Source organism: Pteronotus mesoamericanus, unplaced genomic scaffold, assembly GCF_021234165.1.
Source record: "Pteronotus mesoamericanus isolate MK-2021 breed Mesoamerican mustached bat unplaced genomic scaffold, CSHL_Meso_final scaffold_31, whole genome shotgun sequence".
Taxonomy (NCBI): Eukaryota; Metazoa; Chordata; class Mammalia; order Chiroptera; family Mormoopidae; genus Pteronotus; species Pteronotus mesoamericanus.
In genome coordinates this window covers 35923058-35938494 of record NW_026555312.1, presented here as the reverse complement: position 1 = coordinate 35938494, position 15437 = coordinate 35923058, and the positions used below count along the sequence as shown (strand labels likewise).

Sequence of the window (15437 nt, the reverse complement as noted above, 5' to 3'; positions counted from 1 at the left end):
GATACCAGAAGGAGAAGAGGAAGGGATGGAGAACATGTTTGAAAAGGTAATGATGGAAAACTTCCCAAATTGGAGGAGAGAAAAAGTCACACAAGTCCAGGAGCACAGAGGGTCCCATTCAAGAGGATCCCAATGAGGCCCACTCCAAGACACATCATAATTAAAATGGAAAATATCGAAGACAAACAGAATCCTAAAGGAAGCAAAAGAGAGGCAGGTAGTAACATTTAAGGGAGCCTCAGGATAGCTAGCAGCTGACTTCTCAACAGAAACCCTGCAATCCAGAAGGGAATGGCAAGAAGCAAAGGCCTGCAACCATGACTGCTTGACCCAGCAAGGCTCTCAATTAAAATGGAAGGCGAAATAAGGAGTTTCTAGACAAAGGGAGGCTAAAAGAATACACCTCCATCAAACCAGCATTGCAAAATGTGCTAAAGGGACTGCTTTAAGAAAATGAAGAAAAAGAGTCTCTGAATACCTAGTTCCTTTCACAATCACCAATACTTGATATTAGCAATATTTTAATACTTATTAATCTAATCGTGACAATGATACGCCGTTTTAATTGTTCCTCTAGTATTAGTTGAAACTAATCCTGTTTTTGTATATTTCTTGCCTATTTCTATTATTTTTAAAACGCTTTAAATGACTTTGGTGTTCTTTATCCATGTTTTGATTAAATGTTTGTAGATTTTTTTCTCTAAACCCCCCCCCCCAAAAAAAAACTATTAACCCTTTTTAGATGTGTTGCAAAACACTTTCCTATTCTGTTACTTGGCCTTTAACTTTTTTTAACGTGTACATTACTGTATAGTCTTAAATGTTTAATATAGTCATATTGTTGATATTTTACTTTAAAGCTTCTGGGTTTGAATATTTTACTTCATGGTAAAAAATATATTATTTTGTATTTTCCCCCAAAACTCCTTACATATTGATTTTTAACACACCTGAATATTTTTTGTATAATGTGTGAAATAGGGCTCTATATTTATTTTATTTCAAGTAATAGTGGTCCATGCACCTTATTTGTTGAATAAGCCTTATTTTCCCTATCGATTTGAAATATCAATTTATTCATATATTACATTGTTAGATATAGATGTTTGTTTCTAGAATGCTCATTTTATTTCATTGATCTGCTTGATTCTGTGCTGGTATCATGTTTTAATTGCTTAGACTTTATAATGGATTTAAAGTTTTTAATATTTTATAATGGACTTTGACATGTAAAATAATAAATAAATAAAATTTAAAAAAAGAAAAGATTATCAGGAATGTAATCAGGTCTTAATGGCAGTTTTCCTGTGCAGAATACTAAAAAAGGCGGGGGGGATAATGTCTATTGTAAACTTAATCTGTGTTGAGAACACAGGAACAGTTCAGAAGAGCACTAGGAATATTTACTAATTTATGTCTTCATTTTGCTCAGTTGACTATGTCTTGTTCAGATAGATTCTTTACAAATCTTTTGGAACAGACTCCTCCCCATCTGTTGATTTCTGATAAGTTTCTCATGTCTAACAACCTAGACTTGTCTTTTTTTGCTTTTAAAAAAATTTTTAATTAAATTTCTTAGGGTAACATTCATTTCAGGTGTACAACTTTATAATACGACATCTATATATTCCATTGTGTGCCCACCACCAGAAGTCTAGTCTCCTTCCATAACTTTGACCCTCCCCTTTACCCTTTTTGTTCTTCCCCCAACTCTCTTTTCCTCTGGTAACCACAATACTGTTGTCTGTATCTGTTGAGTTTGCTTTGTTAATTCATTTGTTGCTTTTTGTTTCATATATCATATATGAATGATATCATATGTTGTCCTCTTCTGTCTGACTTATTTCATATAGCATGATACTCTCAAGATCCATGTTGTTGCAAATGACAGTATTTCATCATTTTTATGGCTAAGTAACATTCCTTCATATATAAGTACCACGTCTTTATCCAGTCATTGGTTGAAGGACATAGGTTGTTTCCATGTCTTGGTTATTGTGAATAATACTGCAATGAACATAGGGGTACATATATATTTATGAATACTTGTTTTCACATATTTTCTGCTAGATACCCTGAAGAAGGGTTGCTGGGTGATATGGTAACTCTATTTCTACTTTTTTGCAGAGCCTCCATACTATTTACCATAACGGCTGCACCAATTTGAAATCCCTCCAACAGTGTATAAGAGTTCCTTTTTCTCCATTCCCTCAACAACACTTGTCATTTCTTGTCCTATTGATAATAGCCATTATAACAGGTGTGAGGTGATATCTCACTGTGTTATTCATTTTCATTTCTGTTACAATGAGTGAATATATCTGTTGGTCATCTATATTTCTTTCTTAAAAAGTACATATTGAGTTCCTCTGTCATTTTTTAATTGGATTATCTTTTGTTGGTGTTGAGATGTATGAGTTCTTTATATATTTTGGATATTAGCCCCTTTTTGGAGGTATTGTTTGCAGATACCTTCTCCCATTTGGTTGGTTGCCTTTTTGTTTTGTTGATGGTTTCTTTTGCTGTGCAGAAGCTTTTTAGTTTGATGTAGTCCTATTTATTTTTGCTTTTATTTCCCTTGCCTTTGCACAAAGTTCACAAAACCCCTCTGAGACCAAGGTTCATGAGTTTTTGTATCTATGCTTTCAATTTTTTGTTTGTTTAAGGTCTTATAGTCAAGTCTAAGTTTATTTTGAGTTAATTTTGTATGTGGTGTCAGATAGTTTTATTCTTTTGTGTGCGGCTTTACAGCTTCCCCAATACCATTTATTTAAGAGGCTTTCCTTTCTCCATTGTATGTTTCTGACTTCTTTATCAAAAATACCAGCGTATGTATATGGGGGTTTATTTCTGGGTTCTTGATTCTGTTTCATTGGTCTGTTTAGCTGTTTTTCCATCAACCTGGTACTGTTTCATTATTGTAGCTTTGTAGCATAGTTTGAGTCAGGGAATGTGATACCTCTGGCTTTTTTTTTATTTTTCTCAGGATAGCTTTGACTATTTGGGGGTCTTTTGTGATGCCATATGAATTTGAGCAGTTTTGTTCTCTTTCTGTGAAAAATGCCATAGTTTTTGTTAGTGACTGCATTAAATCTGTATTTTTTTTAGGTAATGTGGCCATTTTAACAATGTTAATTCTTTCAAAATATGAACAAAGAATATCTTTCCATTTCTTTGTTTCTTCTTCAGTTTCTTTCATCAGTACCTTGTGATTTTCACTGTACAGGTCCTATATTTCCTTTCTGTTTATTTCTAGGTGTTTTATCCTTTTTGTTGCAATTGTAAATGGGATTGTTTTCTTCATTTCTTTTTCTTACAATTCATCGTTAATATATAGGAATACAATGGATTTGGTATATTGATTTTGTATCCTGTAACTTCACTGTGTTTGTTTAATGTTTCTGATAGTTTTTGTGGAGTCTTTATGGTTTTCTGTATGTAGAATCATGGCACCTGTAAATAGTGACAGTTACTTTTTTGGTGTTTTATTAAATGTAGTTTTTGGTTACAGTTGAGAAATAATATATTAGTTTCAGGTATACAACATAGTTATTAAACATTTGTATACCTGTGAAACGATGACCCCAGTAGGCCTAAGTGCCCATCTGACACCATACATAGTAACTACAATGTCATTAACTGTATTCCCCTATGTTTTACATACTGTACCTATTTTTATACCTGGCATTTTGCTGTTTTTAATCCCTTTACCTTTTTCACTTCTCCTCTAAACCCTCCTCCCATCTGGCAACCATCTATTTGTTCTTTGTATCTGGGAGTTTGTTTCTTTATATTGTTTTTTAGATTCCACATATAAGTGAAATCATACCATATGTCTTTCTCTTCTTTACTTATTTTACTTAGTGTAATACCCTCTGGGTCTATCCATGTTGTCACAAATAGCAATATTTCATTCTTTTTATGGCTGAGTAATTTTCCATTGTGTGTACCAATCTTCTTGATCCATTCACCTATTTATGGATGCTTAGGTTGCTTCCATATCCTGGTTATTATTAAATAATGCTGCAGTAAACATAGGGATGAATATGTCTTTTCAAATTAGTGTTTGGATTTCTTTGGATACATACCCAGAAGTGGAATCACTGGGTCATAAAGCAGTTCTATTTTTAATTTTTTGAAGACAATCCACATCGTTTTCCATAGTGATTGCACTAATTTGCAGTCTCAGCAAATGTGCTGTCACTTCCCTTTTCTCCACATCCTCGCTAATGCTTGTTTGTTGTCTTTTTGATGATAGCCATTCTGACAGGTGTGAGGCAATGTCTCATTGTGGTTTTAGGTATGTATTTGCCTCATGATTAGTGATGTTGAGCATCTTTTTTATGTGTCTGTTGACCATTGATATGTATTTTTTTGAGATATATTTATCCATGTCCTCTGCTTGTTTTTTGATTGGATTGTTTGATATTTTGGTGTTAACATGTATGAGTTTTTTATAAAGTTTGGACATTAACCTCTTATCGGCTGTGTCTTTGCCTGTTTAGTAGGTTGTCTTTTCATTTTGTTGATGGTTTCTTTAACTGTATAAAAACTTCTTAGTTTGGCCCTAGCTGGTGTGGCTCAGTGGATTGAGCACAGGTCTGCTAACCAAAGGGTCGCTGGCTCGATTCCCAGTGTAGGGCACATGCCTGGGTTGCAGGCCAGGTCCCCAGTACGGGGTGCAAGATGCAACCACACGTTGTTGTCTCCCTTCCCTTTTCTAAATATAAATAAATAAATCTTTAAAAAAAAACACAACAATTTAGTTTGATGTAATCACATTTGTTTATTTTTTCTGTTCTTTCCCTTGCCTGAAGAGACACATTTAAAAAATTATTGTTAGGACTAAGGTCAAATAGTAAAATGCCTATCTTTATCTTCCAGGTTGTCCTCAGTGTTGGCATATAATTGTTTGTAGTGTTTTCTTCTAATCTTTTGCATTTCTTTGGTTGGTTGTCACTACTCTTTCATTTCTGATTTTATCTATTTGGGCCCTCTCTTTTTCTTGATGACTCTGACTAAAGTCTGTTTTGTTATTAATTGTTGCTGCTTTTGTATGTGTGTCTTTGTGTGTATTCCTTAATTTATTGTAATTGCACATGATCTTGCTAATTTTTGTCTTTCAGCCTTTGTACTAGCTTTACAGTTGGTTGAGCCACTGCTTTTATACTGTTTGCCTTTGTCAATGAGCACTTTTTGTTCCTATATTTTTAACTCATATTTTTTATCTTTTCTACTTGCAGTCCTTTTAACATTTCCTGTTATAATGGTTTAGTGGTATTGAACTCTTACAGCCTTTTTTGTCTGGGAAAATTTTTACCTCTCATTTGATTCTAAATAATAACCTTGCAGGGTAGAATAATCTTGGTTGTAAGTTTTTGCCTTTTATTAGTTTGAATATTTTATGCAGTTCTCTTCTTGCCTGCAAAGTTTCTGTTGAAAAATTAGCTAATAGTTGTACTGGAGTTCTTTCACTTGTATATAGCTAGCTGCTTTTCTCTTTCAAGAATCTTTCTCTTTTAACTTTTTACATTTTAATTATAATGTGTCTTAGTGTGGGTCTCTTTGGGTTCCTGGTGTTTGGGACTCTGCACATCCTGGACTTGTGTGTCCATTTCATTCGCCAGGTTGCAGTTTTCAGTCATTATTTCTTCAGATAGGTTCTCATTGCTTCTTGGCCTTTTGGCTAAGATCAGGTGCAGACAGGTTTTCAACCCCTTGCTCTCTCTCTTTTTTCTGGTACCCTTGATGCAAATGTTGGTACCCTTGATGTTGTTCCAGAGGTCCCTTAATCTCAATTTTTAAAAGCCCAGTTTTCTTTTTGCCGTTCTGATTGGGTGTATTCTACTACCTTGTTTTTCAAATTGCTGATTCAGTCCTCTGTTTCATCTAATCTGCTTTGATTTTCTTCATTTTTGTGTATTCTTTACACATTTTAGTGTATTATTCATTTCATTTATTGAATTCTTCATTTCTTAATGATTCTTTTTTATGGTTTCTAATTATTGAGAATTTCACTGAGTTAACCTATTTTTCTTCTAAGTTCATTGAGTGTCCTATAACCAGTGTTTTAAACTCTGTGCTTGATAATTGTCTTAATTTTGTGTAGTTGTTTTTCTCAGGACATCTTGTTCTTTCATTTGGGACATGTTTCTGTGTCGCCTTATGTGAGTTGACTCCCTGTGTTTGTGTCTGTGTATTAGGTAGGTTTGCTGTGTCACCTGGTCTTCACAGAGTAGCCTTATATAGTGTCCTGTGGCACCCAGTGGCACAAATCTCCTTTGTCACCTGACATTGGTGTTTCATGGTTGTTCCTTGTGTGGGTTGTGTGTGCCCTCCTGTAGTATTCAGACTGACTGGCTACAAGGGCAAACTAGAGCGGACAAGGCTGTATTGTGAGGTAGACCCCATGGAGATGGAGTCACTTTAGTGAGGCTCTGGTGCCTGCCTTGCGGGTGTTCGGTTTTTGGTTATGTGATGCGTTGGTGTAGCCTGAAGCTGTGTATTGAGTTTGTTCTAGGGTATTTAGTTCAGGTCAAAGTTAGCCACTACTTGCGCTGGCCTTCGAAGTACTTGGGAGAGGCTTTGCTGTGAACTGAGGTTGTCTGCTCATGTTAGCCCTGGAACCCTTTGGTGGGTACCATGATGCAAGCTGAGACTAGCTGCCACTCGATTCAGGCTTGTGGCCTCTCAGTTGAAACTACATTCCAGGCCAAGCCTGGCTGTCTCTTATGCAGTCTTGGGGCCTCCTGATGGGAATTACAATGCAAGTTGAGATGGGATGCCACTTGTCATGGACTTGGGGCTGCTTAGCAAGAGCTACAAGGTACACCTAGGCTGACCGTTGTTGTTTGTAGTTTATGGACCTTTGAGAGTTTTTAAGATAGTCTGCATCAGGAGCTGAGGTAGGCTGCTGGAAGCTGAGCTCAGTGGGGCATTGTCTATAGGAATCACTGTGGCAGGGCAAACAGCGTCAGTCAGTTTACATCACAGTGCAGACTGAAGAGAGCTCACAAAGGAACAGTGCCACCTGCCACTGCTTCCATCCCCAGGGAGAATTTCCCACCCCTGCCTTTCAGTTCTCTTCCTGAACTTACTCAATTTATTTCCTCCCTGTGTGTCCCTGGAACTTAGTGCAAGTGAATTTGTAAGTTCATTAAGTCTGTGTGCTGGCCTTTAAGAGCAGCATGTCTTGGCTTCACACAGCCCTTTGTTTTTTTTGTATGCAATCCCTGACAATTTTCCCAGCCAAATGTTATGGAGACGCCTCTTCCTGGCACTGGTGACCTTCGCTGTGGAGCCTGTTGTGGGGCTGTGACTCTTCATTCCTCAAGGGAGATCTCTACTGCAGAAATAGCCTTCCTGATTCTTAATGCCACACTGTATGTGTGGGACCTACTCATTCGTGTATTCACCCCTATTACCAGTCTCTATGTAGCTTCTTTTTTATATCTATTGTTACAGGATTTCAGTTCAGCTGGTCTTCAGGTGGTTCTCAGTGATGGTAGTTCAATAGTTTAGTTTAGTTTTTAAGTTTTCTTGGGAGGAGGCAAGCAGACCTTACCTACTCTGCCATCTTGACCAGAAATTCTCAGTTTGTCCAGTCTTACTTCTTCATTCCAGTTTGAATGCCTTTTGTTTCTTTCTCTTTCCTGACCGCGCTAGCTAGGACTTCCAGTAGTACTATGTTGAATAACAGTGGTGAGATTAGATATCCTTGTCTTGTTCCTGATCTTATAGAAGTTTTTAGTAAGATATTAGCTGAGGGTTTCTCACATATGGGCTTTATAATGTTGAGGTACTTTTCTTCTATACCCTTTTTATTGTTTTAATAAAAATGGGGTTATATTTTGTCAGATCTTTTTCTGCGCTATTAATGTTTATGATTTTAACCTTTTGTTGCTATAGTAACACATTGATTGATTTGTGTATGTTGAACCATTCTTGTGTTTCTTGAATGACCTCTATTTGATCATGATGTATTATCCTCTTAATGTATTTTTACATTTTATTTTTTTTATTTTAATTTTTGATTTTAGAGAGAGGGTAAGGGAGGGAGAAAGAGGGGGAGAGAAACATCGAGGTCAGAGAGAAACATTGATTTGGCTGCCTTCCATATGCGCCCCAAAACTGGGGAGGGAACCTGCAACCCAGGCATGGCCCTGACCGGGAATCAAACTGGCGACCTTACAGTTTGCAGGAAGATGCCCAACCAACTGAGCCACACAAAGGTGGGCCTAGTATTTTGGTTAGGATTTTTGCATCTATGTTCATCAGAAATAGTGGCTTCTAATTTTTGTCCATGCCTGGGCTTGGCGTCAGGGCAGTGTTGGCCTTGTAAAATGAATTAGGAAGTATTCTCTCTTCAGTTTTTTGCAAGTGTTTGTGAAGGATAGTTGTTAAATCTAATGTGAATGGTTGGTAGACTTTGCTAGTGAAACTACCTGATCCTAAATTTTTGTTTGTTTTGAGAGGTTTTTCATTACTGTTTCAATTTTCTTAATAGTGATCAGTCTGTTTAGGTTTTCCAGTCTTCATTGTTCAATCTAAGAAGGTTATATAGTTCTAAGAATTTGTCCATTTCTTTAGGTTATAGAAATTGGTGGTGTATGGTCTTTCATGGTGTTCTTATATAGTCCTTTGTATTTCTGTGGTGTCCCTTGTAACTTCTCTTTCATTTCTGATTTTATTTATTTGTGTTCTTTTCCCCTTAGTCTAGCTAGAGGTTTGCTAATTTTACTTCTCATTTCACAGAACCAAATCTTTGTATCATTTTTTTCCTATTTCTTCTCTATTTTATTTACTTTAGCTCTAATTTTTATTACTTTCTTTCTGCTACTGACTTTAGGCTTTGTTTGTTCTTTAAGGTATAATGTCAGACTGTGTTTATTTGAGATTTTTCTTCTTCAGGTAGTCCTGTAAAGGTATAAACTTCCATTTTAGTACCATTTTTGCTGCATCCCCCAAATTTTGATATGTCATATTTTCATTTGTATCTCTGTATCTTTTGATGCCTTTTATTTTTTTTCTTTGACCCAATGGTTCAGTAGCATGTTGTTTCATATTCACTTTCTTGTGATTTTTCCAATGTTCTTCTTGTGGTCAATTTCCAGATTTATGTTGTTCTGGTTGGAAAATATGCTTGGTATGATTTTAGTCTTCTGAAATTTATTAGACTAGTTTAGTACCCCAGCATATGGTGTAGCCTTGAGAATATTCTGTGTGCGGTTGAGAAGAATGTATACTCTGTTGTTTTAGGATGGACTGCTTTCTATATATTATGTTTATTTGGTCTAATGTGTCATTTAGAGCCAATGTTTCCTTACTGACTTTCTGTCTGGATGATCTATCCATTTCTGTCAATGGGGTATTCAGGTCCCCTACTATAAACTATATTTTTGTCATACTTTCCCTTTAAGTATGCTAGGAATATATGCCTGGCCTATGGCTCTGTATATGTTAGTTGCAATTACTTAACTAATTAATTAATTATTTTTATATTCCAGTGGTCAGACCCTCCTTATAATCCTATGAGAGTAGTACTATCATTACCCTTAGGAGGAGACAGGCTTAGAGAGGTTAAATAATTTGTATCACATGAAATAAGTGACAGAGTCATGATTCAAACTAGGTCTTTATGATACATTTCAAAACCCAGGCTCTTCCTTATTCATATTACCATACTGCTCTAAGCTTAGTCCTTTGGAAATTATAAATGCTGTTATGTTTCTAAGGCAGTTATGCATCTCCTGTCACCAGAATAAAATGATGTAACTGCTCCTCTCTCTTTTCATATATATGTGCTTTTCAAGCCTCAGAGTTTTCTGTGAATTGTTTTCATACAATGTAATTTTTTTTTTTTTTTTGTACATCTTTGCAAACTGAGCAGCATTGCCACCCAATTATTCCCCAGATAGCTTTCCCATGGCAGTGGCCTAGGGTTGTGTCTGGGTTCGGTCTACATCCTTAACTAAGGAGAATGAAAATGAAAATTTTTACACACAAAAATAACTGAAGTGAAGTTAATAACCTGAGCATCCACATATTTCTCCTTTAATTAGCCAGATAGTTATTGAATATTTAGGTATATGTATGACTTCTTAATCAGGTTTAGCTCTTGAATTTTTCCCTTGAAAATTAAAAATGGTTTTACAGTGAAACAGCATCATTGAAAATGTAACATTGTTTTCTGTTTACAAAACTTTGAAGTGCATTTGTTTTAGCTACGTATAGCCATTTTTCCCCACTTGAAATTCTTTAGCAGAAATAATGGTACATAAATAGGCTTCTATCATAACTTACATTCCTTATGACCACGCCATACTTAATGCTGAGTAATAGTAATTAGAATGGTATTGGGTACAGAAATTTTGCATTTTGAGTCTGAGAAGATTTTAGCTGCTTCTGAATTGCTGAGTCAACTCTGCTTTATTCAGTATTTCAGAAAATATCTTATTCATGAGTGTCAAGTACTATAAATATTAAAAAGTTAATAGTATTTGAGAAGCTCTAAGAAGTTCTACAAGCAGTCTCTCACCTTCATAGACAGACAGTAGAGATAATGATGAGGTAATTTTATCCAGGTTATTTTGAAAAAGTTCTTGTGTTGGCAATTTTTTTCCTGTAAAGGGTCCGGTAGTAAATATTTTTAGGTTTTGTGTACCACCTGATCTCTGTCACAACTACTCAATTCTGCCATTGTAGAGCACAAGTAGCCATAATAACATATAACCAAGAGGTGTGATTGCCTCAGTAAAAGTTTATGTAGGCCAGTTTTGAGATTTTGAATGGATCTGGTGGAGGATCTAGTGAAGGGACTTTTTGATGGAAGCAATTGTTTAAGACTGTGTCAGAATTGGCTGCTAATTTACAAAAGAATCACAAGGTGTTTATATAAAAATAAAAGCAGTGGTTTGAAATACACAAGTTTTAAGGACCTCTATCACAAGTAGCTGTGTTTCCAAAATGGCATAATTTTACTCGCAGAGAATGCTTTATAAAAGAGGCTGGCAATGTATTATTAATTTGGAAGATAATCTTTGTTCATCTACAGTGCAGAGTTTTAGTTTTTTTGTACATTGAAAAATGATAAGTAGAAAATTTCATGCTATTCAAGAGGGAGCACTCAATACTTAACTAGTTATTTGTCAGGTTATATTTTTCACTGTTTCTATTTTTAACTGACATGCTGACTTAGGTTTGCCAAAACCTGGGGAAGGAAAATGACATTGTTGTTATTTCCTCTGCACAAGAACATCTAAAACAGGTAGCTGGCAGCAGGGGAAGAGTGAAAGTAAAGAACAAAAATGTAGTATTATGTATACTTGTATTATTTTTTTGTACTAAATATCAAATCTAATTAGGTTGTGTTTTTTTTTAACTATGATATTTAGAGTTACTTAATTTATTTTCTACATACCTCAAGTAAATAAAGGAAATCCCATTGTATCACAATTATTATGATTTCAGTAACATATTTTTATTGTTGAGGTAGAATTATAAGTCACTGTTAGAATTTAACCTTCTGAATCAAGTTAATGCTTTTTTAAAAATATTTTTTAATTTTTAAATTACAGTTGATGTACAGTATTACATTAGTTTCAGGAACACAACCCCATCATTATGTAACATTTATGTAACTTATGAAGTGATCACCCTGATAAATTGAGTACTCATCTGACACTCGTATATAATTATTACAGTATTATTGACTATTATTCCCTGTGCTATACTGTACATTCCCATGACTGTTCTGTAAGTACCAAATTTGGACTTCTAAATCTCTTCAGCTTTTTCACCCATTTCCCCAACCTCCTCCCATCTGGCAACCATCAAAACGTTTTCTGTATCTGTGCGTCTGTTTCTGTCTGTTCTGATTGTTCATTTATTTTATTTTTTAGAGTCTACGTATAAGTAAACTCACCTGGCATTTTTAGTTCTCTGTCTGACTTATTTCACTCAGCACAATACCCTCTAGGTCCATCCATCTTATTGCAGATGGCAAGATTTCATTCTTTTTTATGGCTGAGTCATATTCCATTGTATACATGTATATACATCACTTCTTTATCCATTCATCCATTGATAGACACTTCTGTTGATTCTATATCTTGGTTATTGTAAATAATGCTATAATTAACATAGGGATGCATGTCTTTTTGATTTAGTGTTTTGGGTTTTTTTAATAAATACCAAAAGTAGATCTGTTAGGTTCTTCTTTGTCTCTTGTTATGGCCTTTGGTTTAAAGCCTATTTTCTCTGGTGTAAGTATTGTTACCCTAGCTTTTTTTTTCCTTTCCATTTTCATGAAAGGAACTATAAATTATTAGCTTAATTTTTATGAGATATGCATAGTGTTGCTACATATAATCAGTGTAGTCCTTAGAAGCTCTGAGTTTTAGGAAATAGGACAGGCAGGCAAGCTTTTCTTTTGAAACTCATGTTAAGGTAGTGGCATATTGAAATACAGCTTTGTTGTTTGGTATGATGGGAAGAGGAGGTCACCCTTGTCTCAACCTGGCCAACCAGAGGCATTGTTCTAGAAAACATATGCTATATGCAGTCTTAATTTCTTTCTTTCTTTAATCCTCACTGGAGGATATGCTTATTGATTTTGGGGTGGGAGGAGAGAAAGAGAAACATTAGTGTGATTGAAAAACATCAATCGGTTACCTCCAGTATATGCCCTGACTAGGGATCAAACCTACCATCCTTTGGTGAATGGGACAGTGTTCCAACCAACTGAACCATCCATCGGCCAGGGCAGCTATGGTACAGTCTTAACGTGTAAAATCTAAGCCTATTTTTTTTTTTAGGCCAAGTAAAGGAGTTGGGCTTTAAGGTGATTTTTGAATCAGGAAGTGATAGAGTAGGTCAGATATAGGAGGTTATTTCAGGCACTCATAAACAAGGTGAGAGTTTAAAAAATATAGGTTTTGTTAAAGGCATGTTGTCTTTAAAATAAAAAGGCAGAAAATAACTCATGTAGCAAAGTCTTTTGAAAAAAAATTCTCAAATGGCTTCATTTTTGTGAAGGATACCTGCACTTTTCTGAGTTAAAACTGTAATTGCACTATAAAGTGTCCTTACTGCATCAGGATTCCAGTGTATCAAAAAGATTCTAATTTTTTTAATTATGCTGGCTAAACATTAATATTCAATTCAGTAAACCAGTAGAAACAGAAATTGATCTTCAAAAGTATCCTGGGAAATATGTCCAGGGAAGAGGCTGCTCAGAAGGCAGATATCATTTGGTTGTTAGGCCTTCTCTTGAGAGAGATGTGCTATTTCTTGGGGCACATCATGAAGAGATTTCTACCAGAGAAATTTATTTTTAAGTAGTTTGCTTTTAGTAAAGAACATCAAGAGCATGTACTATTTACATGAGAAGGGACTTGGAGAAAGTCTTTTCTAAACTTAGGTTTTCTTCCCCCTCATTTTCACTTTTCATCTTCTTTTAGCCAAACCTTTTACTCATCTATCAGACTTTTTTGTGTGCCTATTTTAGGTGTGTAGTAACTTTTTACATTTCATTTTATTTTGGTCATTTTTCTTGGAAGAGAGATTTTCAGGATTACTGTCTTTTTAAAACCAGCAGTACATTTTCTTCTTAATTTGTTATAGGTGTTCACGAAAGTTGGGGAAAAGTTATTTTTCAGTACTTTTCTTTTAGTCAAGTTCTCATTATTTTATCATTCACTCTATTTTAACCTTACATTAAACTATAGTTTTTACTCTATACTGCATCTATCATTATTGAATTTCATATTTTTTATTTATAATGACTGTGGGTCTTGGTTCTTATTTTGATTTTCTGTTATGAATGTCTAAATCCCATTTAGAACTTCATTTATGCAAGATTCCAAAGGTGTAAAATTATTTACATTCTATTGTTTGTTGTTTTTCTCCTGAACATTCTTCTACCTTTGCATCTAAGTGTTTAGTAATTTATTTATTTATTTATTTTACCATTTAGATCGAAGTGAATTTAATGAAGATAGAATTTTCTGAGAGCCTGACTGACATCATTTTTGATTTCCAAAATCAGGTCAGAAATATAATTACTAAATTATATTGTTTTCCTTAGATAGTCCGATATTAACATCTGTTGGGGTGATGGACCCGTAGTCCTAATCCATTTAGAAGTGCTTGCACACCATGGAACTTCAATTTCATTGAGGCTGTTTCATCAGGTAGTAGGTATAACACAGGATCTGTGGAGTAGTGGTTTCAGTCTTTACTCTGCTAGCTGACCTTGGCAAGATTATTCCTAGCATCGATTCATCATCTAAATTAGGGATAATATTATCTGCCTTGTAAGTTTGCTGTGAAAATTAACCTTGCTTTCTGTCTGGTATGCTATATAGGTGATCAATAAATGGTAGGTACTGTTGCTATCACAAAACTATTCTTTATATACATTTTCAGTTTAAATTCATATGGTAGTGCTGATAACCAAGGTAATTTACATGGTTGTTTCAAATTAGGATTAGTGAGGCTTTAAAAGCGTTTTATTAAAATTAAAATTTATTACTACCTTTGTTTTTGTCTTTTCTAGTTTCTAGTTTAGTAATAACCAAAGAAATCAGTCTGGTCTTCCTTGATTTTGTTCTAAATAAACACATGATGCTCTTTGAGATTTTTGTCACCTTCAAGAATTTTTCACTAACTAATGTAGCAATAGCATTGTTTTGCTAAAGATGATGTTAGGTTAATGGGACACTTGAAATTAGATAATTAAGCTTCTTTTAATTTGATAGCTCTGAAACTTTCTATAGCATGACTGAAAGATGATTTTTCTATGTGCAAGTAAGTAGCCCAAAATGATTGGTATGTCACCATTTGTAAGTTCAAAATTTCTATTAAAACTACATATTCATCCTTCTTTCAGCTATATACCTTTTCCTTTGTGTATTTTTAAAGATTCTGTCATTACCTTAGTAGTGTTCTGAATAACTTGATTTTAATGTAATGTATATTTTATTGATGACTTTCAAAATAGTTATGCATTATTGAATATTTAAATTATAAAATAATAATGTAAAAGTATCAGATTTTACATTATCATTAAATTCCTGTCATTAGAAAATTCTCTTTTGGTATTTTATTTATAATTAATATGCCAAGTAAAACTAATTGGAAGTATGTGAAGCCCCTGGCAAAAATAAGCCCCTAGACATATGATTCATAATTGTCTTGTGATTCTTGCCTTTTCCTCTTCTGTTGACTTAATTGCTGTGTTCTCCTTAGTGACATCTGCCTTTCTGTCCAAGACACTGACTAAAGTTTACTGATCTCTGTTTGTGTTATTCTCACAGAAACTATCGTTTTTGGGTTTTAAAAAAGATTTTATTTATTCATTTATTTATTTATTTTTAGAGAGAGGGGAAGGGTGGGAGAAAGAGAGGAAGAGAAATATCAGTGTGTGGTTGCCTCTT

The 15437-nt window shown here is 34.7% G+C and overlaps 1 protein-coding gene across 6 annotated transcripts in view; it reads left to right on the top strand.

Annotated features, from left to right (window-relative positions):
* Positions 1-15437, top strand: part of PEAK1 (pseudopodium enriched atypical kinase 1) — a 241051-nt gene that overhangs the window by 49125 nt on the left and 176489 nt on the right. Inside the window, exon 2 of one of the 6 annotated variants that reach the window (XM_054592028.1) lies at positions 13976-14047. The exons of the other annotated variants lie outside the window; for them this stretch is intronic. The gene's annotated coding sequence lies outside the window, so the exon portion shown is untranslated. The remainder of the gene's footprint in view (positions 1-13975; positions 14048-15437) is intronic. 6 annotated transcript variants of the gene reach the window in all.